Below are 12292 nucleotides of genomic sequence, written 5' to 3'. Positions count from 1 at the left end.
TTTTTGTCTTTAAAAATTCTTTGCCTTTTTGTCCATGTTTTTGTTTTTTTTTTTTTTTTTTTTGTTTTGTTTATTTTTTGCATGTATTTGGTTACGTGATTAATTGTTTACTTTGTGCGCCCAAAGTGTGGCACATTATTTGCTTTTTATTTACGTAAAGACCATTTGCAAAAAACTGAAATTCTTGTTTGCATTTTTCATTATAATTTGGAATTCTTATGGCGGAAATTTTTAATTGGAGCGTAGCAGCTATAAAAATATATTTTGAGTACGGGAACTATTAAAATAAATTTAACACTCATTCGCGAAACCAAAATGAGTATATTGGATTTGTGTAATGTGCCGTTTCTCTCCGTCCGTCTGTACGTCTGCCCATTTCGCTTCTATTGAAGCTAGAAACTTGAAATTTGGAACATATACTCGTGTATACCCTCGCCCACTAGGGGCGTGGCGACTCGGAAAGTGCATTTTTCACCATGATTAATTTAAGTGCTAGAGTATCTATATTTGCACAATTGCGAAGACAGCATAAGGTCTAAATTATATTGCCATATAATATGGGGGGTGTGGAAAATCGGGGAAAATTATATTTTGTACAGCTTTGTATAGCTTTACGGCTTTATTGATTTGAATAAAAATATATATAGTATATATGGTATATTTTATACCCAACCGAGCGTGTGGCAAATCGGAAAAGAGGTCTAACGGCGCTTGGTTCTCGAATGAGTATTCTGAAGTCAGTAACGGCCGACGGAAACATTATTACTTGCTTATAAAGCGCATCGTTTCATCTAAATCATTTTGAATTCTCTCTTCTCTTCATATTATTTTATAATATTATATATTTGTATTAAATAAAGGCCTTTTTATGCAATCTTCTTCTTTTAATAGATTAATTAAATTGCCTCCAAGATTTCTTCTCATATAATATCCAAATATTTAACTGTATTAACAAATTTTATGCACACATATTGATCATTATATATATACATATGTATATACCACAAATTTCACAATATAACTACAGGTGCTTCCCCTATTGGGTTTCTTTCAATTTGCTTTGTCATCGTGGATGTCAAATGTTTTGTTAAACGAAAGTTAAATTCAGGTTGAGTAAATATGAAATGCGAAATCGAGCGAATTTCTGTGCGATTCTTCTTCTTCGACGAATCGGCAAGTGGCTAAGGCTATAAATATAACGATTGGCCGATTGGATTGATAAGTTGTGAAATTAACGCTATGAGCAATGCGATAATACAGAAATATATAAATATATATATACATATATGAATATAGTAATATTTATATGTATTTATGGCCTGGCAGAGTCCAAACAATGATAAGCACAACAATAACAACAACAACAAGAGTCAACTGCAACTGCATCAATTGTAATTTAATTAATTAACGCTGCGCTTTATATGCGCTAGCTTCTTTAATTAAGCGCGTCAATCATACGCTCCGTGCGCCATGCCCAAATAGAATGCCCCAACTTCGTTATGATTATCACCTTCATCTTCATCATCTTCATCTTCCTCATCAACTGCTAGCTGGCACATTAATGTGTCACCCTGTCAGGCCAGAGCCACAACAGCAACAAATAAAATAAAATAAGTCAGCCACAGAAAGAATCTGCACAATTATTGCGCCTGTCAAGGGAAACCATTTGGGTAGGCCAAGCAAACGGGCGGACAAGCGGAAGGACGGACGGATGGAGGGGCAGCCACTGGGCGGCGAGGCGCAGCAGCGCCGCTGGTACGTCACTCATTTTCGCGCTCATTGCATAGGGCGGCCATTCACAGATTTTTTTCTCTCCCTCTTCCTTGCTTCTTGTTTATTCCGTTTTTTTTTTTTTCTGTTTTGGTCAACTGCCCGTCACCTCCGCTTTTGGTCGCAGTTCCGCCTGCTCCCTGGCGAGCGCTCGGCGCTCGAATCAACTTTTTTTTTAGCAACTTCTGTGCATACTTCGTATTGCCTTTGCAAGTTGGGTAAATCAAGTTATTGGATAGTTTTGCTTATTATTATTTATTTATTTATTTTATTTAGTTAAATTTTTATAAAAGCAATAAATAAAGCGCCATAGATTGATGTGAAATTTTTATTTCATGCATAATGCTCAATATTTGTAGCACAATTTCTATAGGCAACCTGTTCAAGGAATCCCATTGTAATATTGTTTGGAATTATTTTGGAAAAATATATTTTAAAATTTTAAAATTAACGAACATATTAAAATATAGCAATATTTGTATATATATTAGCCTAATCTTTTTTTAGTTTATTAAAAAATACCAGTTTATAAAAATTATATAAGCTTGAGTTTTAAAAATAAATTCTACCATAAACTATCGAATCATATTAAAAAATTTATTTATTTTAAATCTATATATTTCCCTATATTTTAACTATATTTGATTTTTATTCATCTATATTAAATTAATATTTATCTATACCGTAATTTTATTTTAATTATTTATTATTTACATTTCATCTATATTTTGTCTCAAATATATCTATAATATATAAATCTATATTTTGCCTATATTTTATCTAAATTTTATCTATATTATATACTTCTAGCTTGCCAATTTACAGGGTATCTCTGTTTGCATCATATTCCATTACCAAGCTTAAGCCGCTGCAGCAATTCTGCTCGACTTTATGCTGATTACATCGCTAACTCGTGGCGTTCAGTGTCTGTAATTATTTTTGCTTGCACTCGCAGTCGCAATCTCTTTGGGGCTCCAGCTGAGAGGCCTTTATTATGCATATAATGTAATTAAAAAAAAAAAAAAAAAAAAGAAAGAAAAGCAAAGCCAAAAACTCGGTCGCTGGACACTAGTCACCAGCCACTATCCAACTCTAGTTGCCGGGTGGTCCCAGGTAAGCTATAGATACATACATATAAATATAAATATATATATATATATATGAATTAAAAATAAAAGGGAACTGCAGATTTCTTAACGCTTCGCTGCATTGGAGTTGACTTTCAAGAGTGCAATTAGAGATCAAGCTGAAGTGAGTGCCGTAGCACTTGGCAGTCTCTTGTCAACTGCGAACTGCGAATACCTCCAATCGGGGGTGGAGAAATTGTAAGTGATATTACAAGAAATGTAACATAGTTGTGACTTTATTAACTGAGCCTAACTGATAAAGTTACAGCAAGAAGCCAAATAAAATATTGTCTGAGTTTTCTCTGTACTACAAGAAGAGAGACCGGAAATGCCTGGATAATCTTTCATATAAGAAAACTCGATAAGAATTAAAGATTCAATAAGAATTTGTTGAGCTTGTTACTCTAAGGCCCAAATATACGGAAGTATTATCATTATAATGCTTTAAGCTTTGCTTGTATGTAAACATCTCTCTCTCTCTCTGTCTCTCTCTTTCTATCTTTTGGCCTTTCTTCTGTAAGATTGTGAACAAAACCAGTTGACTTTAAGGATTTAATGAGATTTCAAAGCTTTATTTATGAAAATACTATAATTGTAAAGTTTTCAGTTTAAAAGTTTCTCTTTTAGGTGTAACGCCAGATGTGTAACATTTAATCGAGTCGATTAAAAGATTGAGCTTCGAAGAAATTGCTGTACAAATTTAATCATTTTCCATCATAAAGCTTTTGATTTATTCAAGCCTTACAGGCAAGGCATCATGTCAACCTGATTATAAATGAACTGGCTCAATATTTAATGAGCTTTCAAAGCTCACACAAAGCAAATAAAAATCGTACATAATTTAAGCCAAATATTAAAAACAGTTTACTATATTCTAAGCTTAATAGCTTATTGAATTCGTTTAAAACAAGCTAATGAGCTTTCAAAGCTATGATTAGGAAATTGTAATAAGCTTTAACTTTTCGCTAAATTTAATTCCTATAGATTTTGGTGTGTCAAAATGTTTTGTAATGGGTTGACACGAAGATTTAATTAGCTTTTAAAACTCATATAAATCAAATATTTCCAATACGAGGCTTAATTAACTTTCACTATCTATATACTTTCTAAGCTATAAATAACGGGGCAATGTTAAAGTCCATGCTCAAAGTTATTTCCATTTAAATTGTAAATGAATGGAAGCCAACTAGCAACTTAAGACATTCAAATCTTAGTCAAAATATTTTGAGAGACAATCTCTAAGAGAGTAAATATCTGTCAAGGTCAGAGCAATGAATCATATTTAAAGAACTGCTCAAATATTCTAGATTATATTTAATAGCTGACAAAGAAGAGCCCAGCTCAAACACCTCAGCGAGCGTTTAAGACAAATTGATAATGATAAACGTAATGATTATGGCAATGCTGATAATGATAATGATAGCGATGATGATGTTACGGGCAAAGCTCTGCAATCTGTAAATATGGCAATACACATAAAAATTACTCATACGCAGTGTATGGAAACAAGAAAGTAATTTTTTTTCAACCTATGTCTCTCTCACTCACTCTCGCTCTATCTCTCTCGCGCAGAGGAAGCTGCTGTTGCTCGGGGCAAAGCTTAAACATTTTGTATGTGTTTTTTTATGATTTAGGTTTGGTCTACGTGATGCTGAACTTGTAAGCAGTCGCCGCTGGGACCCAAGTCGGTAGCTGCTGCCGCTGCTGCTGCTGCTGCTGCTAGCCCATAATCAAAAACCCCAAAAGAGATTTTTACGACGCCACGTAAATTATGCTGGAATTGTTGAAATTTTTCGCCTCAGTGTGTGTGAGTAATGAAAACCAGAATTGCGCACATGTGAGCTTTTGAGTTTTAATGCTCGTGTAAGGTGAGGCGTGAGTCATGCTCTCATGGAAGTTGCTTCTAATTGATTTCATTTAGTAATTGAATACTAAATAGAATAGAAAAATTACATAAAAAAAAAAAAAAAAAAAAAAATTCCCAGCTTAAAGCTCGATATCAAAAAGGTTTATTTTTCGAGCGAACAGCGATTGCAATTTGCGAGCAGCAGATGAAGTGTGTAACAATGATCCAATTTGATGGGCTTTGCTGTTGATGGGCTTTCAGACAGCAAGCAATTTCCACAGCGCAAACAAACATGTTGTCGATGCCGCTGCTGCCAGTCACAATTAATTGCAAACGAGTGAGAGTATCAACAGCAGCAACAACATTAACAGCAGCTGCAGCAACAACAACAACAGGAATTGCAACAGCTATATTTGAAACAATAGCCAAGCAGGCAGCTGGATGTGACAACTGCATCGAGCACCGACGCCGACGCCGTCGTCGACGATAACACGCGCAATGAAAATGTAATACAAAGTGGACAAAATACAACAGAAACGACAACGGCAACATGACAAGCAACAGCAGCAGCAACAATAACAACAACTATTGCCAGTACTAGCTGTAATGACCACAATGTCAACGCTGGCAATGTATCTGACAGCCAGCAACAGCAACAGCAACAACCACCAACAACAGAGCAACCGCAACAACAACGCGCTGAAGCCAACATAAACAGTGGCTACAACATGTCCCCCATTTTGTTGTATTGCAATTGCAACTGTTGTTTGTTTTGCTAATACCCTGTAGCACCTGCTTTAACGGGGTATACTACATATTGAAATGGTAGTAGAGTGAATGTAATGTAATGCTAGTAATAATAATATGATATTAATACTATATGAAATAAATTAATAAATATAATAATAATAATTACATAATAAATATTTTATAAATAAATATAAATACAAATACTTTTATAATTAAACAAAAAATAAAGCGTTTTGAAATTATTTATATTTATAAATAAAATTTAACAATTTTAAATATAAAACATATTATTTTTTATATATAATAAAAAGTGTATTGGGATTATATATTTTTTTATTTATTTATCTTAGAGTTAGAGTTAATTAAAATTAAAACTAACTTAAATTTTTAAAGCGCTGGCTGCATGGGCCTTCGGCTTTATATATTTTTTTAATTTTAATAATTTCAAGGATTTTTCTCTTTTTTTATATTTTCTAAAATTGTTTATAAAACTATAATGATCAGTGTATTATGATATATATATTTTTATTTTGATAATTTCAAAAATGTACATATATATTTTTATTTTCTAAAATGTTTTTTGTAAAACTATAATAATTTAGTCATTTTCTGTTCTGTTCTGTGTTTGGCTTTCTCTATATCACAAGTTTATTCATTATATTTACTATCCATTTTTCAAGTCTGCAACAATCATATTTATTGTGAAATATGCCTATACAAATGAAAGAAATAATTATATATTCGTCTATATAATATATGTACATATTTTCACAGTCAACAATTTCATTTCATTTTTAATGATTCACATTTTTTCCGCTTCCTCAAGCACATATCCTTGACATCAATATTTTTGCAAATAACAACAAATGTTGTTTTTCTTTTTTGGAATTCCATGGAATTTCGTATGACTAGTTCTCGAAACGTTGACGCATATTATAATGACATAAAGTCGGTGTTGGGACTACAAAATACAAATAAATTTGCAGATACATTTTTATTGATAACTATTTTTATATAAGGTACTTTGGGTGACTAATTGAGCGGGTTCGCTTTCTTAAAAAAGTATTGCAAATAAAAAATAATAGTTTTTATAATAAAAAAAAATAAATAAATAAATAATCTAAATAATAAAAACAAAAATACCACCTAATAATAAATACATTAAATAATTTAATATAATATTTAAATTAATAAAAAAATATATATATACATACATATATATATAATAGAACATTTTCTAATCAGGAAAAATATATTTATAAAAATGTTCTAAAAATAATAATCATGATAATCATGATCATAATAATAGCAGTATACAAAAAAATCATAATTATGCTAAAAATATATTTGCTTTAAATGCAAAATCATGGTAATAATAATTTATATATTCTTAGCTTATGCCTACATACATACATATATGAACTTGTATTTATATAAATCTATTAATCAAATCTATAAGGTATTATATCATATCAAAGCATGATCTTAACCTCCACGGCAAATTATTTTGCAGTCTTTTTATGTACATAATTCAGTTGTGCGTTTATTTTATTTTATTTAATTCTTTTTTTTTTTTTTTTTTTGAGTATGTGGGTTTTAATTTTTTGCGCTCTGTCTCTTCAATCGGCTGACTGACATTCACACACACACACACACACCCACACGCACACTCATGTGGCTTGGCACTTGTCTGGCCCCTAACTAAAAAAGTTGTGCTAACTAAGCTCAGTTCGCTCGCGCCCTGTCTGCATCTCCCTCTCTCTCTCTCTCTCTCCCTCTCTTTCATTCGACTATGTTTGGGCAGCCTCTGAGCAGCGTGCGCGCCTACCTAGGCCGCTCCTGCCCCCATCGTCGCCCCGCCTCGCCGCAAGCACCCTGCGGCGCCCACTGCAGCGTCTGGCTCAGCTCATTTGCTCAGCTGTTGTTGTAAGCTTGCAGTTTAGCAACTAATTGTCTGTATATAAAACATATGCTTCAACGACGCTCAGTACGCGCTCTCGCTATCCCTCTCTCTCTCTCTCTCTCTCAGTCGCTCTCGCTCAATCATCGCTACAAATAATAATGTGGGTCATGGATGAAAGAAAAAGCGTTTTATAAAGTGGGTCATGAATTTTGTTTCACTCACGTTCAAGTGTATTTCGATTGCCGCCTTGTTGCTGTTTTTATTGTTGTTGCTAACTTATTATATATATAAATATATATATATATTTTTTTCTTATTGTTGTTGTTAATAATTGTATTTTTGCAACACAGCATAAAGTATTTGTATGTGACGTGTCACCTGATTGAGGGTTCCGAGTGTTTATTTGTTTACTTTGCGTTGACTGTTTTTTGGCATTATTTTTTTTCTATTTAATTTTGTATGATATATATTCAAACAAACGCAGTGCGAATTGGCAAGCATAAATTAAGTAAGTCTAGTGAGCAAATGTAATATTAGTTAATTTTTCTTTTAATTTTTTATAAATGTAAATATATATATATTTTATTTGATTTATTATAAAAAATAGATGAACAAAATTTTGGGTTAAATCTTTTTAATTTTATGTGAAACATAAATAAGTAATTTTTAGAATTAATTTTTTTTTAGTGGAAGTGATTATTAATATAAATACTTAAAGCATTTACTTATTTTTTATTTTCTTTATTTTATTTATAGTATTTATTTGTTAATTTTTTTTTATTTTTAGCTAAATATTATTATTTTGCTTTATTCGAAATATATAAGATAATTTAAAAAAGATTATCTATTGATTAAATTTTATTGTTAAGCTTCGTTGGTTATTATTAAAAAAAAAAAAAAAAAAAAAAAATCTGTAGAAAATGGCTTCTATAACATATTTCTTTTTTTTATGCAGAATGCAATTTGTCTTATTTAAAATCGTCTTTTGCGGATTTATAAATTAATTCCGTTTTTATGAGCTCAACAAACAAAATATCTTTTTTTTTTTTATAGTATTTCTGATTTAACATGAATCCGTTGCAATTAATTGACATTGATATATGCTTCACATAATTTTGCACTTATTGTGGTTTTTATTGTTCCAATTCAACAGAGAGTGCGAGCGAGATAGACAGAAACCAATGAAAATAAGGCTAAGTGAGGGTGAGGGAGAGAGAGAGAGCGAGTGCGAGAGAGGGTGTACAGCAAATGCTTTTGCTTCGCTTTCACAAACTAATTGCCGAGCCATGCGTTGACAGTTTTCACTTTTCATTTATCGCAAAAAGAAAAAAAATTTAGTAAAATAAAATACAAAAAAGCCGATATATGAAATAAATTAACAAATGTATGAAAAAATGGCAGACAGAATGCTGGCAGAACTGAAAGGATGGAAAAGTTTTTCAGTTTTTAATTTACAAAACTTATTTCAATTAAAAAGCTCAATTATATGAAGCTTAAATAATTTGATACCTTTTAAATTGCAATAGATAATGATATAAAAGCAATTTTATTTCAATTTCAATTATACAATCGTTTTTTAAATACAGTAGAATACTTATAATTCGAAATGGCAAAGGATCAGTTTTTTTTTTTTTGCTGTTTTTTAACTACACAGAAATTCAAGTTAACGAAAATTATTGAGAACGATTTTTTTTATCGCGATTTTTGATTTAGCGGGGTACGATTTATCGAGACTGTATTTGTTTAATAACGAGATCTTAACTATTCAGCTGCTAAACACCCAATTTAAGTAGTCATTAACTGTTGTATGTAAAAAATATAATATACTATATGATATATAGCATCTTTATTTAAAAATTACAGATTGTGAATTGTGCACTTAATGTACTGAATCATATATTATTGTGTTCAAGCGACATATAAGTGCAGAATGTGGTTAATGTTGATAACAGTGAATATATTAAGTAACATGCATAGGATCAGATATCAGATAGCATTTAAAATTCATTTTTTTTAGATTATTAAATTAAAAAATTATTTTATGTGTTTATATATGAACCACAATGTTAATTATAGTTTTATTGAATAATATTTAATATAATTCAATGTTAACTTAAAACTGCCCGTATATTACCACATGTAAACTGGAATATATGTTAAATATGCTAGATCATCAAAATGTTTCATGGACGTATATTATCTAATGTAAGAAAGAAAAAATTTTAAAATATAAACATAAAATAAATTTAGCTATTTATAATACCTCGATTGAATGTCACAAGTTTTTTGTTATTATTATTATTTTTTATTTATTCATATATATTATTAATCTTCTAAAGCATTAGCTATTTCTATAGCTATAATTTCAGAATCTCTAGAGCTTCTCATAGTTACCCTAACCCAATATCTATATAATTTATAGGGTATGCACGCGATCTGTAGTTACTAACAGCTAATTTAAATAAATGTAATAGACGAACAGGGTCGTTCTCTTTCCGGCATTTGAATGAAGCGCTCAGTCTCTACGCGGCTCGCCAGCTGCTTTTCTCTAGACCTCTCTCGCTATAAATTCATATACATACATATATGCTATATGTATATTTTACATGTATTTATTGTGTGACATTGTATAACCGGCCCCAGAAATCCACCTGCTGACAAATTGCACTTTGCTTAGCTGTCGTTGTCGTTGTTGTTGTTGTTGTTGTAGTTGTTGTTGTTGTTGTAGTTGTTGTTGTTGCTGTCTAAGTAGCTGCAGTCGTCGTCATCGTCTATAGCTGCTATATAGCGAAATAATGTCAGTGGGTCAGAGTCGATTTAGCATTTTGCGGCACTCTCTTGCCGTTGTTGTTGTTGCTGTGTTTGCTGTTGCTTTGGCTAAGGTTAGACTCAAGTGGGGAACAGCTGTTTTGTGTGTGCATAGAATACGGTCACACCGAATACAACCGACTCGCTAGTTTCGTAACTGGGCTAAGGCTATGCGAGCGGGGAAGTTGATTTTTGTTTTTGTTTTCTAGCTTATCAAACACAAATGGCAATTGTTGTTGCCAAGTGGCTCGTGGGCGTGTCTGTGTGTGTGTGTGGAGGCGTGGCTTGTGAGTGGGAGCACTTAGAACGTGTGAATTTATATGAATTTATTATTATATATTTATAAATACAAATAAATTTTATTTTTTATTTGATTTTTTTAACCCCAATTTTGGCAAAAAAAAATAATTTCAAATTTGCATTTTTTGTATTGCTCAATAATTTAAACAATTAAATTTAATTAAAAAAATACTTATTTTGTTCACAGTCTTTTGGCTGTGTTTCAATGAAAACGCACTGCAAAAATTTTATTTATGAGTAAATGAAATTTATAAGCTAACCTTCAGAATAATTTTGTTGCTGTCGTTGTCGTTGTTGTTGTTGTTGTTGTTGTTGTTGAGTTTGCTTCACTTGTTGTTGTTTCAGTGCACTTCGCATTTTGTTTACAAGCCATAAAGGTGACGATGACTGAGTTAAATGTGCAAATTTATTTCGTATTCTGTTGTTTTCTTATTTATTTATTTATTCATTATTATGATTTTTGATATTTCACAGATTATATTTTCCATGTGATTTCATTGCGTGCCTTTTGAACATTTTCAATGGAAACTTTTATTGTCTTACTCACCTGCAAAGAGAAAGAGATAAAGAAAAGGTTATGAATAAGATAAATGCAGTTGTGTATTCAAGATGAAAGCGCTGAAAGTGCACAGCTGTTCATATTCAGGGTTTTTGGAGGCAATCTCATTTATTTTATAATCATTTTAAGTACAGTCAGCTTGTCAGCTGACACACAAATTATGTTTATATAATATATATATAGACAACCATGAAATATGCAAATATTCCGCTTTATATTTCCTATTAACTTCGTATATATTTAAAACTCGCTTCTATGCTTAATTCTTTCTTGATTTTCTTTAGACTTGCAGCTTTGAGAATCGCATAGAGCGGCACCAATTTTATTGCACTACTTCATAAATAAATTCAAATTTTGACGGCCTAGTCTAGCTTTCATAATTGACTTCACTAAGCTTATGATCAATTTTTTATAGTTTCACATAAATACATTTAATTTAAATACTTAAAAAAACAATAAATTATCTTAATTTACATTTTTTTATTACCAGACTAGACTGCATAGCCGTAGGCTATGAATCTGTCTTAATCATGAATCAAGTTTATTCAGAATAAGTTAGATAGTTGCTGTCGTGTGCGATCAACTGCATAATACTCGCTCATGGTCAAAGAACAATTAAGTTTACTCAATTATTAATAAGCCCCTAATGGGATAATAACTAATAATCTATAAATGGGCGATTACTATTCCAGTATTTATTTTTGCCTTTAATTTGCGTTAATGCTATATTATTTCAATTATTTGCCACATCCAAAGTGGGCTTATTCTACAACTCTAGTTAAACAAATAATTTATAGGTTAAGGGTATCTGTCTAAAAATTCTAGTTTCTCACTTCGATAGCCAAAAGAGAGGTTTTACTTTTATACAGACGGAAAAAGAATGACAGTAAGCTGATTAAGTAATATACTCTTTTAACTTTGTGACAGAGTATATAAAGCTCTTGATGAAGCCGACGCGCAACTAATTCTACATTAAAAGCTTGAGTAGTTTATTTTTGATGTCATGTTTAATTAAACCATACTCAAGGAAATTTATAAAATTTATGCTGCAGTTTCAACAAAGAATCCAAACAAATAAATTAAATTTAAATTTAAATTATGCTTCTATTTTAATAAATATTTTTGATCAGTTTCAAATGAATGCAGAGTAAAATATATTTGATGTAATATATGGAAAATATTATATGCACATATAAGATTCCTTATGTAGATTTGTGAATGTAAGTTAT

General features: G+C 31.1%; 1 protein-coding gene across 3 annotated transcripts in view; it reads right to left on the bottom strand.

Annotated features, from left to right (window-relative positions):
- tai (basic helix-loop-helix family member taiman) overlaps nucleotides 1–12292 on the bottom strand; it is a 123091-nt gene that overhangs the window by 24419 nt on the left and 86380 nt on the right. The window lies entirely within an intron of this gene.

This window comes from Drosophila arizonae, chromosome 3 (assembly GCF_054131065.1).
Source record: "Drosophila arizonae isolate 15081-1271.41 chromosome 3, UAZ_ARI_1.0, whole genome shotgun sequence".
In the NCBI taxonomy this organism is placed as follows: Eukaryota; Metazoa; Arthropoda; class Insecta; order Diptera; family Drosophilidae; genus Drosophila; species Drosophila arizonae.
This window is presented reverse-complemented; position numbering and strand designations above follow the sequence as displayed.